Source organism: Engystomops pustulosus, chromosome 7 (genome assembly GCF_040894005.1).
Source record: "Engystomops pustulosus chromosome 7, aEngPut4.maternal, whole genome shotgun sequence".
NCBI classification, from domain to species: Eukaryota; Metazoa; Chordata; class Amphibia; order Anura; family Leptodactylidae; genus Engystomops; species Engystomops pustulosus.
In genome coordinates, this window is record NC_092417.1 from 36,463,164 (window position 1) to 36,488,430 (window position 25,267).

General features: G+C 44.4%; 1 long non-coding RNA gene across 2 annotated transcripts in view; it reads left to right on the forward strand.

The window, feature by feature from the left end:
* Positions 1–25,267, forward strand: part of LOC140069585 (uncharacterized) — a 63,758-nt gene that overhangs the window by 31,528 nt on the left and 6,963 nt on the right. The window contains exons 1-2 of one of the 2 annotated variants that reach the window (XR_011848818.1): positions 12,844–12,942; positions 17,540–17,689. The exons of the other annotated variant lie outside the window; for it this stretch is intronic. This is a non-coding gene — a long non-coding RNA (uncharacterized lncRNA). Of the gene's footprint in view, positions 1–12,843; positions 12,943–17,539; positions 17,690–25,267 lie in introns of those variants that run through there. 2 annotated transcript variants of the gene reach the window in all.

Genomic DNA, 25,267 nt, shown 5'->3' on the forward strand with positions numbered 1-25,267 from the left:
TGTTCTTTTCAGGTTTGCGGATCATTTGTGTGCAATGGTTATTTTTCAGTAATGATGCTGGGGACCAGGCGTTTTACTGTGAAACTGTTTCAAACCATCTTTTTATTTTTGCGGATGTGAAAAAAGCTGAACAATGGACGTGACAATAAACTGATGCAGATCCAAAACTCCAGCAAAAAAAAAAAAAAAACAGATGAAATAGGCCCCTTTCACACTTTAAAAATTGCTGTTTTAGCTGAGATTTCCATTGGTTTTTGATCTGATTCATTAGCATTTTGCGTTTTTTCATGAATGTTTTCAATTTGTTTTAAAGTCTTTCACACACATAAAACGTGCATGAAAAAAAACTGATGACTGTTCTCTATCTTTTCTGTAGCATTTGGTCTGTGTGCAAACGAACTGCCCCGGGTTTTTGGCGCACACGATCGGATTGTGGCGCCTCGGCGCCGGATTGCATGCGACACAAATCGGGGGCGTGGATGGCGGACCACCCGACTGATTCGGACAAACCGCAGAGTTTTAAAAAGCAAATTGTGTCGCAAGACTTACATGCACCAGGAAGAAGAAGGTGAACTCCGGTGAACCTCAGCGGGGAAGCGACACATGCAGGAAACTGGGCGCACGATCTTAGTGAATCACGGCAGCTCCTAATCCTCGTCGGACATTCTAGATCGGTGGCATCAACGGGACAGGTAACTAAATGTGCCCCAATGTGCGTGAAAAAGTTTTTTAAAAACCCTTGAATACAATGGGGGGGAATTTAACACTGTGGGGCAGATTTACTTACCTGGTCCATTCACGATCCAGCGGCGCGTTCTCTGCGGTGGATTCGGGTCTTCGGGCGATTCACTAAGGCAGTTCCACGATCCGTTGCTGGGTGAAGGTAAGCGCGTGTCCAGTGACACTTTTTTTCTTAAAATGCGGCGGTTTTTCCGAATCCGTCGAGTTTTCGTTCGGCCACGCCCCCCCCCCCCCCATTTCCGTTGCGTGCATGCCAGCGCCGATGTGCCACAATCCGATTGTGTGCGCCAAATTCCCAGGAAAAATCGTCGCAAATCGTAAATATTCGGGTAACACGGCGGGAAACCGCAAATCAAGCCCTTAGTAAATGACCCCCTGTGTCTCAGCTTCCACCAGTTTCTATCTGTAAAACACTAGTATTTTGCTGCACCAGATTTATCACCACGCCCATTTCCACTTTTTAAAATGGTTTAAAGGCCTTGATAACTGTGGTGCAAGGCATTTTAGACAGTGTTTTTGGCGCAAAACCACCAGAATTGTGGCACAAGTGCGTTACTCAATCCCCCCTCAATGGGTCAGAGAGTACCGCGTGTGTAACGCCATATTCACTTGTGGCATTTATGTTGCATTTGCGTTGTGTTCCCAAATGCAACACACAGACTAGTCCTGCGATCATGCAAACGCAATCTTACTTCAATAGTTGATGGCAGGAGGAGTCTATGCGATGTGTTTGGAAACGCCACATGTGAACGTGTCCTGCACACGTTTGTGTAATGGCTGTAGGATTTACGACTAGAGATGAGTGGACCAGTACTTTGGGGGACATTTATCTTATGTCTGGAAACACATGTCTAGTTTTTGGTATTGTTTGTAAGGCCCTTTTCACACTTGCGTTTTTCACGCACACGTTCTGCACATGTTTTTGACACGCACAACTCGTATTGCACTGTGACCCATTGGGGCAGATGTATTATCGTACTTGCGCCCAAAAATTGTGAGTTTCGTGGGGGGGGGTTTTGGCGCAAAAGTGTATCATGTCATTTCTAATGAGTTTGCACGAGCAAGAAAAGATGTTTCCGACTATCCCGACTCCTCTGTCTTTCTTTGGCGCAAATGGGTGTGGCCTAACTTTTCCACATTTTCCGTCACATTTATGTATATTTTTTTGGCATTTTTAGGCGCAAATTTTGGCGCACAATAAACCAGGAAAAAAATGGAGAGCAAAATTAAGGCGCAGTCCATGTAAGATTTTGGCGCACATCTCATTGATGTCGGCATTTTTATGGCGCTAGACTGATTTTTATCGTCTACCCATTATTTATTTACAGCCGTGCGCCACTTTAAAACATCGGGTTGTGCTTTTCGGAGACTGATCTCAGATGCCGACAGTCGTGCTTGCGCCAGAATTAGTAAATCCCCCCATTGTATGCGATGGGGCTCATTTACTAACAGTGTGCGGACCGCACAAACGTTGGATATTCCGACAATTACCATTTTGTGCTGTATTTATAAGGGGATTGTGACACACGCGATCGGATTTTGGCGCATCGGCGCCGGCTTTCACGCACAAATCGGGGGGCGCGTGCCATCGGACGATCAGACGGATTTGGACTGAGAGCGGGATTTAACGTTTAAATTGTGTCGCAAGACAATGTACTTACATATACTGGGAAGAAGAAGGTGAACTCCGGCGGACCTGAGCGGGGAAGTGACACCTGCAGGATATCGGGCGCACAATCTTGGTAAATCGCACCGGACTTCATCTTCGTCAGACCATCTGGAGCGGGGTTCGTGACAGGACCGGGTAAGTAAATGTGCCCTAATGGGGCACATTTCCTAAGGGTCCAGATCGCACATTTCCGCCGGGTTTCCAGAATTTTTCCGTTTTGCGCCGAATTGCCCTGGGATTTTGGCGCACGCGATCAGATTGTCGCGCATAGGCGCCGGCTTTGATGCGACAGAAATCGGGGGCCGTGGCCGTCGGAAAAAACTCGGAATTTTTTTAAAAAATTGTGTCGCATGAATAGCACTCACATGCACCAGGACGAAGAAGGTGAACTCCGGCGGACCTCGACGCAGCAGCGACACATGCAGGATATCGGGCGCACGACCTTAGTGAGTCCCAGCAGAACCTGAATCAGCATCGGAGAACGCACCCTCTGCACTGCCTCAAGTTATACCCCTGTAAACAGGATAGGAGTAGTAGTACTGTGCTGTGCCCATATATACAGGGTAGGAGTAGTAGTACTGTGCTGTGCCCATATATACAGGGTAGGAGTAGTAGTACTGTGCTGTGCCCATATATACAGGACAGGATTAGTAGCACTTTGCTGTGTACATCTATACTGGATAGGGGAAGTAAAACTGATCAACAGCCTAACGTAGGGTAGTAGTGATGTGCTATGCCAAAAGTAAGAAGAGTTACAAATAAGACAAAACAGACAGACAGAAAACAGACAAAGTGATACATGTAAAACTCCTACTTACTTCACACATGTGCTCAGTCTCTTCCTCCTTCTGCTGCGCTGATCAAAAAGGACCTTTAGAGGACTGCAGGTCCTGGAGGGTCAATAGTAGTGATGGGAATTCCGGCTCTTCTTAGTGAGCTGGCTCATTAGGCTCCGCTCACTAAGAAGATCCGACTCTTCTGGCTTCTGAATGGCTCCCTATTGAATATATAATAAGGAGCCGCAGGCCAGTCAGTCACCCCACGCCATTCCACTTGTAACCCGATTGTATCAGGTTAAAGGGGGTGTAGTGAGCCGGTTAGGGGCGGGGTTAAGTGAACCATTGGCTCACGTCATTCACTAACAAGAGCCGTCTCTCTTACCTAGGGACACTGATAGAGTTAAAAGCTTGTCAGTGGGCCCTTCAAAGTCCCAGGGCCCAGAGCCAGGACCCTTTTTGCCCCCCTGGTAGCTACACCTCTGCGCTTTGAGTATAAAAAAAATCTAACAGCTGTAAAAATACAATTTCAGGTTTTCATCCTCTTAATGCAAATATAAATATGTCCATTCACTGACAACAAAATTGACGTTTTTTACAAGGTTTATTAGAAAGTTACATTATTCCGAGGTGAATAGACAGAAATATTCATTTCTCCTGGTGACTTGTATTCATTTTTATGGAAAGCAGTGTAAATCCTGGCTACAGATATCCCATAGGACGGGTCTGGGAATAGATGTGGGCACTGCTCAGAGCTCCGGAGCTGGGATATGGATTCCTGGCAGACAGACCTGAATGAGTAACAGATCAATACAGCCGCACCCAGCTGTCGCTGACCCAATTTCTAGATAAACAGAAGCGGTTGCAGCCTCGGTGGTACCCGGCAACTAAGTAAATAGCTGTACTGGCAGCCGCTCATTGCAGTAAATAGTATGTGACAGGGGCTGGACGTAACCCCTTCACTGCCCCAGTGGGGAACAGACCCAGGAGGCAGACTGTGTGTGGCGCTGACCGTCACCCACACAACCATAAGTGCTGATTTCCTTACTTCCTATTCTAAAGCTGTACGACATACGTAAAATGACAGCGCCGGAATATTTCAGGGCTGCAGGTTTACAATAATGGGCATGTCCTTTATGCTGGAATGTCATCCTGAAATTCCTAAAAACGTGCTGTTTACGTTGCAATATGACGGGTCTGAATGGAAAAAGAAATCAACAACTCATCCTCACTACAAGGCAAACGTTACACACATGTTATAGATGTAGATGAGTTCAGAAGATTATACATAGTCTCCTGTCTGCAAAGAACATGTTATAGAGCAGGAGGAGCTGAGCAGATTGTACATAGTGTCCTATCTGCAGGCAGCATGTTATAGAGCAGGAGGAGCTGAGCAGATTGTACATAGTGTCCTATCTGCAGGCAGCATGTTATAGAGCAGGACGAGCTCAGCAGATCCTACATAGTGTCCTATCTGCAGACAGAATGATATAGAGCAGGAGGAGCTGAGCAGATTGTACATAGGGGGTCATTTACTAAGGGCCTGATTCGCGTTTTCCCGACGTGTTACCCGAATGTTTCCTATTTGCGGCGATTGTACCTGAATTGCCCCGGGAATTTGGCGTACGCGATCGGATTGTGGCGCATCGGCGCTGGCATGCACGCGACGGAAATCGGGGGCGTGGCCGAACGAAAACCCGACGGATTCGGAAAAACCGCCGCATTTAAGACAAAAAATGTGTTGCGAAAATTAAACTTACCTTCACCAGGTATAGGCCGGTGAATTTCAGGGCATTCCAGCGCGCCTCCGGGGAACTTCAGCGCAGCAGCGCCACCTGGTGGACGGCGGAGGAACTACCTTAGTGAATCCCGGCCGGACCCGAATCCAGCGCAGAGAACTGCGCTGAAGTTCCCCGGAGGCACGCTGGAATGCCCTGAAATTCACCGGCCTATCCTGGATGAAGGTGAGTGTAATTTTCGCAACACATTTTTTGTCTTAAATGCGGGGTTTTATCCGAATCCGTCGGTTTTTCGTTCGGCCACGCCCCCCGATTTCCGTCGCGTGCATTCCAGCGCCGATGCACCACAATCCGATCGCGTGCGCCAAAATCCCGGGGCAATTCAGGGAAAATCGGCGCAAATCGCAAATATTCGGGTAACACGTCGGGAAGACGCGAATCGGGCCCTTAGTAAATGACCCCCAGTGTCTTATCTGCAGACAGCTTGTTAAAAAGCAGGAGTTGAGAACAATATACGTAGTGTCCTATCTGCAGGCAACATGTTATAGAGCAAGTGGAGTTGAACAGATTGTGAATAGTCTTCTGTCTGCCTGCAGCATGTTATACAGCAAGAGGAGGGGAGCAGATTGTACATAGTGTCATAATTTGGGACCTTCAATTGTACGTACCCAAAATAAGCAGGGATTTTGTGTATCTCAATATTTACACTGAATCTATTTCTACAAAACTATGTCCCAGATTTATTAAAGTCCCTGCGCCAGTTTCAGTCGGACTTTGCACATTCTTTTCAGTGCAAACTACTTGCACAGGTATTTAAGAAGTGTCCAAGACACTATACTGCACTGAAATGGGTGTTCCGGTGCACAGTCAGACCATGTGCCAAATTTTTCATGCGAAGTCCGTCAGAAATGTGTTGCACACCCTATGTTAAAGGACCGAAAATAAGTGGTGCACTTTGTGGGGGCAGTGCAGGGGGCGCCAGATTCATGAAGAACGTGCGCCAGGAATACTGAATCTGGTGCCCCCTGTGCACTAAACAGGTAACTGCACATAGACTGCACTGTTCTTAGTAAATGAGGGCCTATATATATATATCAGTCCGAACATGTCCCTTTCTCTAAAACAAGAATTCTACAGCCAGGACACTGTTCTGTTGTCCGATAACATGCCCAGTGGTCCACATTAATCAGAAGTAGTACAAACGCCACTAAGTGTAGTTTACCTGTAGAGTACGCAAAGTGCGGAAGATTAATCAAAACTGGCGCTTGGTCTTCATGAATCTGGCGCCCCTGGCATTGGTGGGCACCATTTTTTTGGGTGCACTTTGTTCAAGCTGCAAACTCCCACTAAGCACTGACACTAACATGCCCCTAGAAGTTCGGCAGTGCTTGTAGGACACAGTGCAGCAATACAAAAAAATGGCCCACTATGGCCCACAGTTTTCTGTCTGACTTTGCACTAGAAAGAAAGTGCAAACTGATCGCACATGTATTTCTGAAGTGTTGGCGCCAATTTTGTGTCGCGGCTGCCCTGTCCGACCAGACAGAAAAATTAGCTCCTAAAGGGGCGTTCTGGTACACAGTTGGATAGTGCGCTACAATTGTGTCAGCGCCACAACTCTAAAGCATTAAGGCTACATTCACACGGACGTATAAAAACGGCCGTATACGTACCGTTTTTTTACGGGTTACATACGGCCACATTCATTTCAATGGACAATACGTCCAACCATTTATACTGCCGTTTTTGACACTGGAGTGTACGGACCGTATACTGGCCGTATAAGAATATAGAGGATGTCCTATTTTCTCCCGTATTTCAGTTCTGTATGCCCTAAAAGTCTATGGGCATGTATAAAATACGGGTTAAATACGTGCTGCATACGGATGAAAAACGTCACGTATTTATACAGAAATACAGCCTGTAGATACAGGACTGGAGAAATACATGTCCGTGTGAATGCAGCCTAAGAGAGTGCACCAGAAAAAAAATGGTGCATTCTATCGGAGAAGTGCAGGGGGCGCCAGATACATGAAGACCGTGCAACACATTTCATGAATCTGTCGCACACTGCACCCTCTACAGGCAAACTGCATATAGTGCAGTTTGCACTAGTTTTGATAAATGTGGTCCTATGTACACTGGTACAAATGCTTTAATAAATGTGGGCCAATGTATGATCTATAACCTGCTGCCTGCAGATAGGACACTATGTACAATCTGTTCAGCTCCTTCTGCTCTATAACATGCTGCCTGCAGATAGGACACTATGTACAACCTGCTCAGCTCTTCTTTCTCTATAACATGCTGCCTGCAGATAGGACACTATGCACAATCTGCACAGCTCCTCCTGCTCTATAACATGCTGCCTGCAGATAGGACACTATGTACAATCTGCACAGTTCCTTCTGCTCTATAACATTCTGCCTGCAAATTGGGCTGCACTTTTTAAATGTGCTAGAGGTCAATACATCACTGTAATAACATAACTTGTTGCATTCAGAAATAAGGAAGATGACTAATACATGTTGTATTGTAGACAAAGGGCAGGTAGATGAGAAGAAGCGCATTCCTCTTTCCTCAAGAATATTATTTTCCTGAAATAGGCAACCAACGCAGTCATCCACATGAGCGGCCCTGGTGCTTGGCCAATCTATCTTTCCCTTTAATACCCAAACAGGAGAGACTCTCACAGTGCAAGGAGCAAGGAAGCAGAATTCCTCTTTTTCCTTTATTATCAATGGTTCCTATTATTTAGCTTCTTTCTTTATGGCTCCGATAGATCCTGACAAATAAAGACCATAACTGTGCAAACAGAGGGAGAAGCAGGGAGAGGGGGACAGGGGGAGGGGAGGGAGCGGAGAATTTGCTTCCTATCTGCCAGCGTTCATCTGAGGTTTCAGAAACAAAAAAAGTGCTTGGTTGGGATGGGGGGGGGGGGGGATTTTCGGGAAGTGGTTGTTAGGTCAGAAGCTGGCACTTCCACACTCAGACAGGCCTGCTGAGGCTGCAGGATGGCACGGCCGACGAACAAAGACCTTATTGAGGAGCCTTTCTGTAGCACAGAGAGAAGGCAGCTCTGGGCCTACTCCGGCTGGATGAGACTGCGAGGCTGCAGGACCCATGTGGGACACATATTCACTGACCCCAGCCATTCTGCAGATGGGCCCCACATTTTGGGATAATTCAACCTCCGAGCACACAAGGAACCCATTACTTTTCTAAGCAAGCATTTAACCCCCACAGTGCTTGGGGGTCTGGCGAACACAGTTTCCACATGAGTAGTAACGGCTGCAATTTCTGGAATACAATTAGCAGATCAGTCGTAGAAACAACCTTTACCCGTGATGGCGTGCGTAAGCCATATTCGCATTGTAGGCACCATATTCATTATGATAATGGTTATACAGAGCTAAATCCATTAATATCCATAAAGCAGCTAAAAATGGGTCAATAAACACATTTGCCCACATTTATTAAAAGTTGTGCAATCTGCAGTAGGAGCAGTTTGCCTGTGAAGTGTGCAGGGGGCGCCAAATTATGAAATATGGTGCAGATGCGACACAAATGTGTCACGCACACTGCTTAAATACATGTGCAAGCAGTTTGCATGTTCTTTCCAAACAAACAAGGACATACATTGGGGCGGATTTATAAACGCACTTGCACCACAATTCTGGTGGTTTTGCGCCAAAACGCTAGGTGGGATTTAACAATGTGTCTCTGGTTCCGCCAGTTTCTAGCTGGAGGCCAGGCCACCTTAATCGGGCAAGTTGGGGTAGTGCCAAAAAAAGGTCTTAATGCCTTGATAAATGTGGCATTTTAGAAAGTGGGGGGATTTACTAATTCTGGCGTAAACACGACAGCCCGATGTATTGAAGTGGCGCACAGCTGTAAGTAATTAATGGGTAGACGGAACTAATCAGTCGTGCGCCATAAAAATGCCGACATCAATGGGATGTGCGCCAAAATCTTACATGGACTGCGCCTTAATTTTGCTTTCTGATTTTTTTATTCCTGGTCTATTGTGCGCCAATATTTTCACCTAAAAATGCAGACAAAATACACATAAATGTGACAGATAATGTGGAAAAGTTAGGCCACGCCCACTTGCGCCAAAAAAAGAAACCCGGAGGAGTAGGGATAGTCAGAAACATCTGTTCTTTCTGGCGCAAAATCATTATAAATGAGCCGCAACAATTCTGCGCTAAAAAAACCTGTGAAATCACAGCATTTTTTGGGTGCAGATATGATAATACATGTCCCCCAGTGCTTTTGGCTCAAAACCACCCGAATTGTGGCAAAAGTGTGTTTATAAATTCCCCCCATTGTCTAAAATGACTTGCAAGGGTTGTAGACTTTTTTGGCACTTTTCCGACTTGTTCGATTAAGGAGGCATGACCTTCGGGAGCTAGATGTGACCTCGCCAAAATTCTGGCGCACAGTTTAGACTAAAAGTAGCTTTAAAGTAGGAACTGACAGACTTATGCTGCACCAGAATTCACAGTCAGAAATCTGGCGCAGCAAAAGTGTTTTCCAGCCAGAAAATGGGTAAACCCAAGACACATTGTTAAATCCCCCCCATTATGTGTGATATAAACCCTGCCCCATCCACCGTGCAGAATATACCTAGAGGCTGCGCCAGGGCATCTGCTGGCCCAAGGTATTGCAACTATTCCGGGACTTGTACCCCATTAAATTGGCGCACAAGCTCTGATAAATCCCACTGTGTGTTTTGGACAAATTTTGTTCACTTTTACATTTACTTGTTGACTTCACTGAAATGTTAGCATGGAGCCATCCGTAGGTAGGCGGAGCGCGGCCATGACGGGGCGGGCATGGGAGGGGACGGGGGGGGAGAAGGCGATTGGATTCTTGGGGGATGGAGTATAGAATGATGTGATAGGTGGGTTTTACTTTGGGGGGAGGAGTTAATGGGGGGTTTTAAGGGGTGACAGGAAGGGCCAGCCATCTTTGGTGGCCGAACAAAATTGTCCCACCCACCCTCCCTATTATATGTTGTGTATCAGGGTCGCATTATGTGTTCACCGGGGAGGAGGGATACAATTAGTTTCAGATCCTTATGTTTAGGGCGGTGCTAGGGAGATTAGGATGCTTCTTGTAAAGGTGGGCGGGTACTTGGCAACAGTTATCCGGTAAGAAGGTAAATTGGTGGTGATGATTTTGGTCATGTCCGGCTTTACTAATGAAAGTTCTTCATAGACTGCTTGAGGGGGTGTACCTCAGCAGTTGGTTTGGTTATATGTTTGGTTGGTAGCCACATTCTGCTCTCGCCACTCGCCAGGAGGTTAGCGGCTTGTGGATATGGTAGTTGTGGTTTTGCACGCAGAGAGTGATTTTGAGAGGTATTAACAACTATGGTTGGTTGGTAATGATGCTGGACTTAGGTGTTACTTATTAATTTTAAAAGTGATCCAGCTTTGTTGTCAAGTACTCGACCACTTAATTTAATAATACTGATATGTTTGTTGAATAAAATGCATATATGTTATTATGTTTTAATAAAGTTTATATTTTACAGATTGTTACAAGATTTGAATAAAGCTGTGACCAGCACTTTTCCAACATAACTTTGTCGGTGTTTTATTTAGTTAGTTTATGATAGGTAGGCCTTTTTGCTTAATAGCTATCCCCCCCCCCCTTTTCCCTTCAGCTCAGCCCTGCCCTGGTCATGGGACATTGCCAATGCACCAAAATCTAAGCCAAGAAATCGTGGTCGGTGACATTTGACTAGACTGATTGCTCATTCAGTATTTGACACTTTGATAACCTGGCGCAATGTAAGATTTTGTAGTCTAAATTTAAACTGTTTAACCCCATGACATTCCCCAAGGTCATGGTGTGGCAGTGGAAGTTTGGAGTGGGCTCATGGACTGAGCCTTCTTCATAAACACTAGATGTTTGCTGCATAATGCCTAAATCGCCACTTTTTTGCCATTTTGCACAAAAATGGCACACGAAACACACAAAAACTTTAATAAAAAGTGATCAATAGGTCAAACATTCCCTAAAATAGTAGCAATGAAAATGTCATCTCATCCCACAAAAACGACACCTTACATAGGTCCATACACAAAACAAAACCTATATCAATGTGGTGTGATAGTACCAACCCAAAGAATAAAGTGTAGATGTCATTTGGCGCACACAGTTAGAGCCGTAAAAACAGAGCCCAAGAAGAAAATGGTGCAAATGTGTTTTTTCATCAATTTCACTGCATTTGGATTTTTTTTCCAGATTCTCAGTACACGGCATGGAACATTAAATACTATCACTAGGAAGTGCAATTGGTTATGCAGAAAACAAGCAGTGTACAGCACTGGAGACTAAAAATGTTATGGATCTTTGAATGTGGGGAGTTATAATGCAGAAACAAAAAGGGCTGTGTCTTTAAAGGGTTAAAAGTCCCCATAAATATGATAAAGCTGTTATCCCTAATAGAAATGTATGAGGCACTTGACTCACTGGCCCACATCTATCAAAAATAGTGCCCATAGAGGGTGCAGTGTGCATCACATTCATGAATAGTGGTGCGTTCTTCATGAATCTGGCGCCAATCTGGCATAAAAAGAAGCCAAACATTTACCAGTCCCCAAGAATCCAGATTCCATTGACTTTCAGGTTACATCTTGCCACTGGAGCATTAGGCACCCCATACATATTAGACTGGGTAATAGTCAGAATATGATCATTTCATTGGGTTTGGCAAACCTCCCCCCCCCCCCCCCATGGGTATTGTGCTTACGCCCTATCCCCTGACTTTCCCCTTCGGGCAGAGATGAGGATCAGGCAGTTTAAAATTAAACTGTTTGATATATTTGTTCTTAGGAACCAGAGATGCAATTGTGGAAATCTAAGAGAGAGTCAATAGAAATTACTCTTAGTTGAATGTTTAGCTATCTAATGTGTTTGGGAGGCCCTACATATTGACCATTTATGTGATACTTTGGTCATGCATTGAATGAACTGGAATATACCAGGTCGGATCTAGTGCATAGAAGACTACTTTGAGTGGGAACTGTCCCACCGGTGGTGGATAAGTATGTGATCATACACTTTAGTTATGAAATTTGGCACAAACCTACGTTAGTAGCCTGCAACCCCAAGAAATGCCCTGACTTGTTTTTTTGTGAGAGGTCTCTATTGCCTCCGCCTTGTTGATTTGGGGCTTTATTACTCTTTTTCCAATTACATATCCCAAGTACTTGGCTCCCTCTAACTCCAACAGTCACTTCTCGGGGTTGATTGTAATTCCTACTTCATTAATGGAGTACCTTAGAGAAGTGACTTCCCCAGTCCAGACTGTGAATTACCACATCATCCAGGTAGGCCGCTGTGTAGTCTCGATGTGGTCACAAGATCAAGCTCTGAAAGATAGCAGGAGCTCCATGACACCCAAATGGCATCACTCTGTACTGGCACAGTCCTTCTGGCACAGCAAATGCAGTTTTCTCTTTGGCCTCCTCAGACAAAGGTATTTGCCAGTGACCTTTTCTGAGATCCAGTGTGGTTATGTACCTCGTATTGCCCATCTTCTCAATCAGCTCATCTACTTTGGGAAAAGGATATGCCTTAAACTCTCAAATTTCATTATACTTTCTGAAATTGTTACAAAACCTCCAAGTCCAATTGGGCTACGGTATCAGGACAATTGGATTAGTGCACTCATTGTTAGACTTCTCAAGAACATCTAACTCAAGTGTGCTTTTAATCTCAGTGGACACCCCCTCCCTACGTGCCTCTGTTATTCTATAGGGTTTGAGGTTTACTTTCCGCCTAGGTTGTCTCTATGCGGTGCATAGCCCTGGCAGCTCAGAGAACTTAGTAGTAACTCTTTTATCTCTAGTTGTTGGGGCGCTGACTGGGTCTCATTTATACGAACTGAAGGAATTGGTGATGAAACCTTCTTCTGCATTTGAGGCCACCAAGGCTTCCCTCTGGTTACCGAGGTTGATCAAGTTTACATGGTAGAATTGAAATGTCTTCCTTCATCCAGGTTAGTACACTTTATAGTTTACAAGCCCTCGCTAAGAACTTGCTCTCCATTGTGGGCACAAAAATAAGGACTCTGCTTTGGGGGTTGTGCCTGTTTATGGGGTAGCCTCTGTTTCCTATGTTTCTTTGACTATATCACGACCATCTTTTTCCACTTCTTTTTTAAGCATATGTTTGAGAGTTTTGTCAAAGCGCTCCAGTAACCTATCTGTCTGGGAATGATACACTGTGGTCTGTATGTGGGCAATTTTAAACAGCTTGCAGAGCTCTTTCATCACCTTTGACATAAAAGGTGTACCCTGGTCAGTCAGTATTTCTTTTGGAATGCCTGTTTGTGAAAAAATACAGAACAACTCACAATACTCTTTGATGTAGAATTACGCAAGGGTACTGCCTCAGGATAGCGAGTAGCATAATCTAAGACAACTAGGATATATATTGGTGACCTGTAGCTGACTTGACTATTGGACCCACCAAATCCATAGCAATTCTTTCAAAAGGTACTTCAATGTTGGGTAGTGGAACCATGAAACTACGGACATCTTTCAGCCATGAGACACCTCTAAAGCTCTTTTGCCTTTATCTTTGCTCCCCCCCCCCCTTCAAAATATGGAACAGTCTTACCAGGAGATGACCTTCATCTGGTGTTCCTGGGGAGTGATCGAGGTGTAGAGACATCACAATGTTCAGCCTCAGTCGTCTGGACCCTTTCCACCAGGTTGACAAGTTGGTTGGCATCTTTGTGGTCTCCATGTCCTACCCAGCGCTGCACCTCAGGAGGAATAGCTCTGACGAACCAATCTAGGAGAACCTTCTCCAATAATCTGCCCAGGGGTACAGGAGTCTTGTTCCAGCCATTTCTTTCCCAGGTGAATGAGATCATACATCTGGGACTTGGCAGGCTTGTCCATATAGTAACTCCAATTATAAGAGCCAAGCAAGAATAGCTGCTTTCAATTTGTCATAGTCTCTGACATCCTGCTGGGAGAGGTCATAATACGTTTTCTGGGGTTCACCTGTCAGATAAGGTGAGGAAACCAGCCCAGTCAGTAGCTGAGAGTCTTTTTTGCTCAGCCACCCTTTTGAACATGGTGAGGTAGGCCTCTACATCATCATCTGGGGTCAACTTTTGCAAAGCTTATTGCACATTCCACTTGGTTTGTTGGTTCTGCATATTGGACTGCACCAGATGCTTCAGCAGCATCTCCATATTGCGGGTCTGGACTTGTATGACAGCGGCAGCCTTCACCCAGGACATATACAATTCTTTCAGCAAGGAGTTGTCTTGCCATTGCCCCTAACAACCCCTGAGTTGTCCGCTTCCTCCACCAGTTGTCAGGATCTGGGGTAACAGTCCAAAATTTCCAATTTTATTTACTCCAACAAAGTATATACCGCACACGAACAAAACTTAAAATAAACACCTGTCCTTCTGGGTTTTAACTAAACACAAATTGATTGCCTCACCTACAATGTAGTGACAAATTCAGACCGTCAAGACAGTCTTTATGGATTACCAGCCAAGCTCTGCCATTGTCTGCTCTGCTAGCAGAGTTTTCATTCCTCCCTAAGGACAATCCCAGACACCTGAGTTTCCCCAGAAGTGTCCGCAAGGCAAGTCCCACTACCAGCCTACCGGCCATTCCCTTAAAAGAAACCAGCCCAGTGCACAGCACTTAAACAATGCAATCTGTACATCCCTGCCAGTATCTTACCAGCCATCGGCTTACAATATATATAGATATATATTTATATATATATATATATATATATATATATATATATATATGATATTTGCTCACTGGTTGGTTTAACATGACAAATTTGATTTGGTTGTAGGACAGATTTCAGCCCGAGCCGACTACAACTGAACCGGATAGAGAGCACATCGGACCAACTTGTCCACGTCATATGCAATGGCCCTTACTTACATATTATTACTGGTTAACTTTTTATAGCTGACCACATTGGGAGTTACTGAAACTTTATACAAATTTCTTCAAAGGTACATATTCAGAAAAGCTGCGTTTTTGGCATATATGCCTAACTTTACGAGGGACTTTCATGGCCTTCTACGTTCATGCGGGTGGCTTCATACAACCCCCATTGTTTGTTCCTATATGCATTCATGGAATTCTTCTTAGTAAGAAGTTATCTGTACCCACAGACTCTCATGAGACCCATGTGTAGATCATTAATTTAACACAGGCATTCCCTTCGCATTGTTCGTATGTAAAACGATGTTTACATTTTCATCTTTTTTTTATTTTTTTTAACTTCGTGCTATCGGCAACATTATAGTGTAGAGGTTCCTTCGTCTGGGATGTCACTGGGAGGGTATTGTGTACAAGGGGAAAATGACTTCTTGTTGATATAAGTCGTATCGATACGAAGCATGGTAGTCCAAGGGTTAATTGAGCAGAATTCACAGCCATTTGTAATTAGCCTTCTTGTTTAATGACATTCTTCTACAAATGTAACTCATTTCCTCTTCCTTAAACTTGACACCGGGTTCTAGTGGAGCTATTCAGAAACACTGGGCCATTGTAAATAGATAGATCTAGATCATGAAAGAGAAGAAGCGGGAATCACATTGCACTTTACTTGACTTTTTTCACATACTTGCTAAAAAACAGTAGTGCGAAGGTAGAATGAGTAGTCAACATAATCTTTGTAGCAATTTCACTTAAAAGTTCTAGTAGATGCTTAGTATATACATGACATACATACATATACATGACAATGGTCCACAACTATATCATATACTGTTCTCGTTTGGATAGTAGTCAAATTATTGCACTTCAAGGGGATCTCCAGAACAGCAACATTATTACTTATGCTAAAGGTGAGCGTAAACTTTATAATAATGCAGCCAAACCTAAAGATAAGCAGGACCAGCCAACCTTCTTATGTATATAGTTCAGCCTCTTCCCTAACATGACCCATAGTTTGGGTCTCAAAGGATATAAGCTTCTCCCAACACCTAACATTGTCCTAGAAAAGGAACAGACCACAAATGGAATATACTCCCCTTTCTCCATTTAACATAATGTTTTAAGCATATAAATAATCCCTCCAAGAGGTTGGATTTGTAGTAAAGACATGGAACGGACAACCAGGATCAAAAAGGAAGTTAAAGGGTTTGACCACTATCACAAAACTTTACCTGGGGTAGGTACTAGACCAGTGATGGCAAACCTTTTAACGGCCGAGTGCCCAAACTGCAACCGGCTTATTTAATGCGAGGTGCCAACCAAAAATTAAAGCAGTAACTTATTGCTCCCTGTTCAACAACTTTCAATCATATTGGCCTCCTGAGGACAGCAACACAGTAGAAAGATGGAAAATTTTCATCATTTTAGCTTCTTCTTCCAGAGACTCGTGGGACCAGCAGGAGGTCCTCCAAAAATACAGTCCCAAGTAGCGAAGTAAGTATCAAAATATGACTGGAAGCAGCATCTTTTAAGTTGCTTGGAACTGCAGGAATATTCTTAGAGTCCTGTCTGGTGTGCTGGGGCGACAGCCTGGGTGCCCACAAAAAGGGTTCTGAGTGCCACCTCTGGCACCCGTGCCGTAGGTTCGCCACCACTGTACTAGATAGGGCATGTGTCCTGTGTCATGCTGACATTAGTGCCCCCTCCATCATAACTGCTCTTGTAGAAGTGATTGGAGGGGCAGGCCAAGTCCTGCTGCATATGGGCTTTATAGAAACTTAAGCAGTAAATAGTACATGGTTGACTCAATTAGGGTGTACTTATATAGGTTAAGTTTTATTATAATGGCCAACCCTTTTAACCATACACCCTTCATAGCTCTGCGGCGGATATAATGCTGATTTTAAAAATGTCAGCATTCTAAATAATTTCAGTAGTTTATATAAGTTAAACTCACATTACCTGGCTCCCTGCCTGCAGCATATGGTGAGTCCTGGGAGGGTGGGGCAACTGCAGCCTGTGTGTGCCTCCCTTACTCCTCCCCTCTTCCTATTATGTGCAATGAGCAGGGAGGGAAATGTTGTGGAGTAGAGGAAGAATGCATGAGAAGACACAGGCACACACAGGCTGCAGCTGTCCTTTTCCCCCAGGACTCACCAACACGCTGCTGGCAGGGAGCCAAGTAATGTGAATTAAACTTATGTAAAGTCCTGCAATGATTCAGAATGCTGACAAATCAGTATAGCGTAGCCCACTGGAATCTGTCATCAGCTAAAAATCACATTCCTGTGACAGGTTCGCTGTAACAAGGGTATAGGACTTGACACCTTTCTACTTCCACCACTATTGTCCATTATGATTGGGGGAATAACTTCTCAATCTTTATGGGCAATTCAGACTACTTTTCTAATAGAATTTAATGAATTGTAAGACTTATGCACAGACTAATAATAATTATTAGGTAGTTATAGTCATGTTATAATGCACCCTATGGTAAACCCCCAAAAAGTTTTGCACTTGGAAACCTAATTACGATTGTAGAAGACAAAGTACACCGTTTCTAAATGCACCTGTTTCCCATACGACCCACCATAACAATGATGTATGTCAACTTTGATCTATAAATATTTAGTCGCACATCCATTTTTTGTCTTGTTTATCTAGATTATTCATCTGATTTGGAAGCAAAGTTAATTTCAGTCACATGTGACCTACGGCAAATCACTTCAGGGTGCCTTGAGGTCATTCTTCCCCATTAACTTGACGGTTAAGACCTTCTGCATCATTTAATTAGTGAAATGTTTTCCGTACAAGGTAAATCTATAACTTTACAGGTTAAGAATATTTTATCCTGAAACAGTTATTCAGACAGTTCAGGAACCCAGGAAGGAATGAGTAAATGATTGTTCTGTAATGATGGCACGTAGACCAGATGGAGTATGCAGGCCTGCTGCCATTACATCTATTAGGAGAACTTGGAGCTGTTTATTAAAGGGGTTGTCCAGTAAAAAAAAAACAAACAAACAGAAGGTCGAGTGCAGAGGATACTAGAAACATTGGTAATAGACATTACATTACATGCATCACATTACATGCAATACATCACATGATTGGGCTGTGAGTCTAAATGTTTTACTCTTTTGGAAATAAGGGGCAAATAGGAAAGGTGGTGGTGTATGTCTATAAGTCAGAAGAGTGTGAAGGAGACAATGGGGCACATTTACTCACCCGTCCGCGGAGTTCACAGAAAGTGCATGGTCCGACGATAATGCACTCTGCCGCGATTCACTAAGATTGTGCGCCCGATATCAGGTCCGACAGAGTTCTTCTTCCCGGTGTATGTAAGTGCTTGGGCTTGCGAGACAATTTGAAAGTTAAATCCCGCGCTCAGTCCGAATCTGGTGTAATCTATAAACCCCCCCAATATCACTGAGGAAAAGGAGGGTCACCTATATAAACAGATGGTAGGGGCGTAACTAGGAGAGGTTGGGTCTAATGCAGTTTCTTTGTTGTACAGGGCAAATCTCAAAAAAGTCGCCCACACCTAGGGTCATTAATATAGATACAATGCGCCCCGGTTGTAGCATAAAAAGCCCCCCACCAAATTAAAAAATATTAGAGACATTGAGGGTCATTTACTAAGGGCCCGATTCGCGTTTTCCCAACGCGTTACCGGAATATTTCCGATTTGCGCAACGATTTTCCCTGAATTGCTCCGGGATTGTGGCGCATCGGCGCTGGCATGCACGCGACGGAAATCGGGGGCGTGGCCGAACGATAACCCGACGGATTCGGAAAAACCGCCGCATTTAAAAAAAAAAATTGGTCGCACGGGCCATACTCACATGCACCAACATGAAGACAATGAACTCTGGGGCACCTCGGCGGACTTCGGCGCAGCAGCGACACCTGGTGGACATCGGGCGCAGGACCTTCATGAATCGCCGGAAGACCCGAACGCTCGTCGGAGGAGCCGCCGCTGGAACGCGAATGGACCGGGTAAGTAAATGTGCCCCATTGCCTCAAAAAAACTGCAACAACTTATTGACTTGAGTATAAGCCCAAAATAGGAAATACCTCTCCCGATAGTGAATGCCCAGTAGCCATCCCCCAGTATATATGTACCCAGCACACTGCCCACCAGTATATATGTATCCAGCACACTGCCCCCAGTATATATGTACCCAGCACACTGCTCCCAGTATTTATGTATCCAGCACACTGCCCCCAGTATATATGTATCCAGCACACTGCAGCCCAGTATTTATGTATCCAGCACACTGCCCCCAGTATATATGTACCCAGCACACTGCCCCCAGTATATATGTATCCAGCACACTGCAGCCCAGTATTTATGTATCCAGCACACTGCCCCCCAGTATATATGTATCCAGCACACTGCCCCCAGTATATATGTATCAAGCACACTGCCCCCAGTATATATGTATCCAGCACACTGCAGCCCAGTATTTATGTATCCAGCACACTGCCCCCAGTATTTATGTTTCTAGCACACTGCCCCCCAGTAATTATGTTTCTAGCACACTGCCCCCCAGTATTTATGTTTCTAGCACACTGCCCCCAGTATATATGTACCCAGCACACTGCCCCCAGTATATATATATCCAGCACACTGCCCCCAGTATATATGTACCCAGCACACTGCCCCCAGTATTTATGTATCCAGCACACTGCCCCCAGTATATATATATCCAGCACACTGACCCCAGTATATATGTATCAAGCACACTGCAGCCCAGTATTTATGTATCCAGCACACTGCCCCCCAGTACCCAGCACTGTATGTTATACTATAGAATTGTTTCCCTAATATCATTATCCTTCCTCATCCAATCCCTTCCCTTCCTTGGTTGAGCTTGATGGGCATATGTCTATTTCAACCGTACTAACTATGTAACTATGCAATATATATATACTAATAAATAACATTATGAAAGTACACAATGGGGAAAAAGAGTTGAAATATTATGGATAACATATGTTGCTGCACTACATATGGGCTAGTTTCACCCAAGACATGTTACTCCTTTTTTTTACAGATGAGTATAGATGAAGTGACCAGGGGCAGCACCTGGCATACCCAGGCAAGTGCTGAGACCCAGAGCTCCTGGGGGGGCCCACATGAACAAATCTCAGACCAAGCAGCCTGGCAGCGCCTGGCTATATATAATGAATCCATTGGAGGAAAGGGGGGCCTGTATATAACATAACCATGACGTGGGCTGTTCGGGATGATAAACTAGGGAATATTTTAGGCAACAGGAGACTGTTTTAGTTTCTGAATTTTTAATGGCACCTTGTAAGTTCACTGCAAAGGGGCCCACTGAAGCTCTGTCACCGAGGGGCCTACTGAAACCAGGAGCCGACCCAGTTAGTGACCCAAACTTGTTTTTGTCTGTTTTTTTTTTTCTTTGCTGATCGGACACTGATACATTAATTTCAATTGACACATACACATGAACATGTTTTTTCACGGATCCGCGTGGAGGCTGTCGAAACCTAAGAGCGGGTCCTGTGGCTACTCGTCTTTGTGGCTCGAGCCTTCCCATAGGAGTCTATAAGAAAATGAAAAATACAGACAGCACACAGATGACACACAGATGTTGTTTGTATTTGCGGATCACTTGCTAGGAATCACAACCATGTGATCCTTCGAGAGGTTGGGACAAGCTAGAAACACCTTTTTCAGATATGGATCATACACTAAATGTCATACAGTCCACACAAATCGGACCACAGATCCGTGGTTTGCTGCTGGAGAAAAGTGCAGTAGAATTATAGCTGGTCCTGTATTATGGCTCCATAAGAGTCTAAAGCTATGTTTAATCAGAGCAATACAAGAGGTTAATCATTAACCCTTGGTAGACATCAGCAGTATTCACTATATTTATAATAAGGGGAGGTAAAAAAAAGTACAGCTCTTACCATTAAAAACAAAAGTACATAAAACTCCAGCTATCAAGGGGCTGTCTGTCCCCGGCCATGGTGTAAGGTAACAAAATCAACATGAGTTACCTGTTAAATCGCCGCCCCGTCAGTCTATGTTTACAGAGCTGCAGCAATGACGTCACATCAGCTGGTGACCACCGCAGCCAAATCCTGCTAATTCGCTTCATTTCACGTTATATTGGGTCAAACTTCCAAAACTGCAATTCTAACACAGTGCAGTCTGAGAAAACAGAGCTAGGAATAGTCCTCATCTCCAAGCATGGCTCTAATGAAAAAATTTGGTAAAGTTTATGAAGGAGAAGCGGGTGTGACAGGAGTTGCTAATCCATGCACTAAACAATTTTAACAAATGCTGCTGCATTTCCTGGAGTAAAGTAAGACATTGGGGCTCATTTACTAAGGGTCCACGGTCAGCACTATCGTCGGAATACCCGAAGATTTCCGATGTGCGCCGCATTTAGAAGGGTTTTTTGGCCCACGCAATCGGATTTCGGCGCAAAAATGAGACAGAAATCGGGGGGGGGGGGGGGGGGGCAGGCCGACAGACGTTCTGGCGGATTCGGACAACACATGGGATTTAACATTCAAAATTGTGTCGCAAGCCAAGCACTTACATACACCGGGAAGAAGCAGGTGAACTCCAGCGGATCTGAGCGGGGAAGCAACACATGCAGGAAATTGGACACATGATCTTAGTGAATCAAGGCACTCCGAATCCTCGTCGGACAACGCACCTCAGGGATCACGACAGGACGGGTAAGTAAATGTGCCCCAATGAATGGGAGGTTTAAATAAAACTCAAACATCAACATCAAGCCTGATAAACCGTAGACCGAGTCAATGTGACTGTGATAATTCTCTTATATTTGTGATCCATGGCCTCTACCTTTATAATTATGCTAATGAGCTACAAGACTTCTACGGGCGTTACCAGAGCCACTCTGTGCTGCAGATTCACAGGCTGTTGCCCCATCTCACCCCTGTTCCTTAAAGAAAATTTACCATTTGTTTTTATTCAGCAATAGATTCTGAGCCCCGGTACCCGGACCTTCGTCAGGCATAAAATTCACAACAAAGTTGTTTATATAGATAAAAGGTATGAAAACGAGGCGCCGGTGCCTCGTTTTCATACCTTTTATCTATATAAACAACTTTGTTTGTAATGAATCTTATGCCTGACAAAGGTCCGGGTACCGGACCGAAACGCGTAGCATTTAAATAAACCAGCATTGGACCAGCAACATTGTCCTTGGATATTGATTCCGCGTTGAACGCCACTTCATCCTGCTCCAGTGCTTGGGGCTCAGAATCTATTGCTGAATTCATACCACTACCGATCAGTCTACCGCTGGGCGGATCCAGGTAGAAAGGAGAACGGCGCCAGGAATCCTTTATTTTATTCTACATGCACATGTGTTTGTGCTACAAGGTGAGCACTTTTAAACTGTTCTTTTAGACCTTTTGCAAGCAGCTTTTACAATATCACACGAAGAGAGCGCTCCTGTCTTTTATTGTCTCCCTTCCCCCTACTGGAGATCTGGGGTCGGTATATCTACTGATCACCTAACCCCCGGTCCCCCTCTCAGGTATCATTCCCATTTGTTTTTATGCATTGTGAACCAAATATACCTTGAGAATTCTGTAGATACACTGAGGCAGAAACATATCTTGTTTAATCCCTGAGCTGAGTGTCTTTGCTCAAAAAACAATGTTGAAATTCAGGACCTTGGGAAAGCTGGGTGCAGACTGGCTGCCATACATAAACACATTACAAAGAGCTTCCTGAACTGTCCAGACAGGACTAATCAACCTGAGCTGGATTACTCATACACAGCAGCTGGGGGATGACACAGCGATTGATTACTTCTGCCTGTTAGGAACAACACAGTGATGCTGTGTTCTTGGCTTATGCTGGGAAGGACAAGGCTGGAGCAGTGCATAATGAGGGGAGCGCCGGGCAGCCACAGGAGCGACAGAGCATCATTTTCATAATTTTATAATAGTTTTTTTCAGCAAAAAACAACTTAGTTAACCCCTTCCCGACGCATGGAAAGGGCTCGCGGGCCGAGCCCTCATCATAGCCGGTAAGTCTTTGCTGCATATTGCTAGCACCGATCGCAGGTCTCTTCGCATCGGGTCTCTCCGCATGGGCGCCGCCATCTTGTCGTGGATCGCTGCTCCCAGATGACGTCACGGGGAGCGGCGATCCGTCGCCATGGTAACCTCGTGTGTTCCGAACACCCGAGGCTACTTCGTTTTATCCCATGCATTACAATGTGCTAATTGCACATTGTAATGCATGGGGAGTAAAATCCACATATACTGCCATACTGTAGTATGGCAGTATATGATAGGATCGATCAGACAACCTAGGGTTAAAGTACCCTAGGGAGTCTGAAAAATAGTAAAAGTAAAAATTAAAAAAAGTTTAAAAAAAAAAAATTATAATAAAAAAACCTAAAAATTCAAATCACCCCCCTTTCCCTAGAACTGATATAAAAATAAATAAACAGTAAAAATCATAAACACATTAGGTATCGCCGCTTCCGAAAATGCCCGATCTATCAAAATATGATAATGTTTTTTCACTATGTCTAACCCCGTAACGGAAAATAGCGTCCAAAGTCGAAAATGGCATTTTTTTGCCATTTTGAAAAATATAAAAAAATTAATAAAAAGTGATCAAAAGGTTGCACAGTCCCAAAAATTATAGTAATGAAAACGGCATCAAAATTCGTAAAAAATGACACTATCCACAGCTCCGTACACCAAAGTATGAAAAAGTTATTGGCCCCAGAAGATGGCAAAATAAAAAAAAAATATTTTGTACAGGAGGTTTTAATTTTTTTAAATGTATGAAAACATTACAAAACCTATACAAATTTGGTATCCACGTGATCGTACCGACCTAAAGAATAAAGTAGACATGTCATTTGGGGCGCACAATGAAAGCTGTAAAATCCAAGCCCACAAGAAAACATCACAAATGTGGTTTTTCACCATTTTCACTGCATTTGGAATTTTTTTCCCGCTTCCCAGTACACGCCATAGAATATTAAATACCGTCACTATGAAGTGCAATTTGTTACGCAGAAAATAAGCCATAACACAGCTCTTTATGTGGAAAAATAAAAAAGTTATAGATTTTTGAAGTTGGTGAGTGAAAAATGGAAGTGAAAAAACTAAAAAAGGCCAAGTCGTTAAGGGGTTAAGGGATTAAACAAAATATTTTTCTGCATCAGTGTAGCTACAGCATTCTCAACCTAAGTTTGGTTCATAATGCATAAAAGCAAAGGGTAGGTTTCCTTTAAGCCCTACCCCCTCCCTCTGTCTGATGTAATTTCACACTGTGAGAGGGGGAACAGCTCCTGTAAAGCCTGTAAAGCTGCAGCTCTGAGGGGCTCTGGTAATGCCCTTCTGGCTCATAAGCAAAATTTTAAAATGTATTTTAGAAGGAAGGAAACCATGGATAACAAATATAAGAAGATTGCCACAATCATGCTGCCTGTCTCTATGAGTAAGTGTCCCTGGTTTACCAGGATGGATTTTGATGTACATTTGCAACATCCCCCACAAGGGCCTGGCCTTTCTTCGGTGGCTGTGGACAGCCGGGGCCCAGAATACCGGAGTGGATGGCTCATTTGGCCTGGGGCACTCTGTGGTCACAGTGCTTGGTATTGAGACCAGAGGATGAGAAAATCAACTTACAGTTCTTTATTCAACTCCAAATGGCAGACAACAGCCAAACAGTAACAGTAGCCTGGAAAGCAGGTGGGAGATAGCTGGTCCGCAGGAAGGATTGTACGCAGCCTGGTAGTAACTTCAGGGTGGGCTGGTAAAGGTGGAGCCAAGTCCAGACAGTAGACCTCTGCTCTGGGGCTTAGTCTACAGATTTGCCCTAAGGGCGTCAGGCAGCGGCCTAAAACACCTCTGCCTCCTGGTAGTGTCTCTGGTTGGCAGCTCTGCAGGAGCTGCACACTGGACCTGCTTCTCACTCTGCTTACTGGAACTGACAAGTCCTCCAAGATGGAGTCTCTCACTTTGAGCATGTGCTCCCACCCACCAGGGGTTTTTATGCTCCCCTGGTCAGGTGGTAGCACTCTCCAACCAGCTTCCAACTTGCTTTACAATGGTACAAGGAATATTATTGGTTATTTACATTCCACCTATTAACTCTTGCCTTACCAGGCTGTGGCTTCAAGCAACAATTACTAAGTTTAACCAGCAGTAGCTTCTGAATGAATTGCACAGGCTCACCAGATAGATCCTGACACAGAGAGGGCGCTATTCGCAACAACCACATTGCCTATGCATTGGAAGGGGTGTTGCACATTCTGCTCAGCGCCATCTGCTTTATAACATGCTGCTTGCAGATAGGACACTATGTACAATCAGCTCAGCTTTTCTTGCTCCGTAACATGC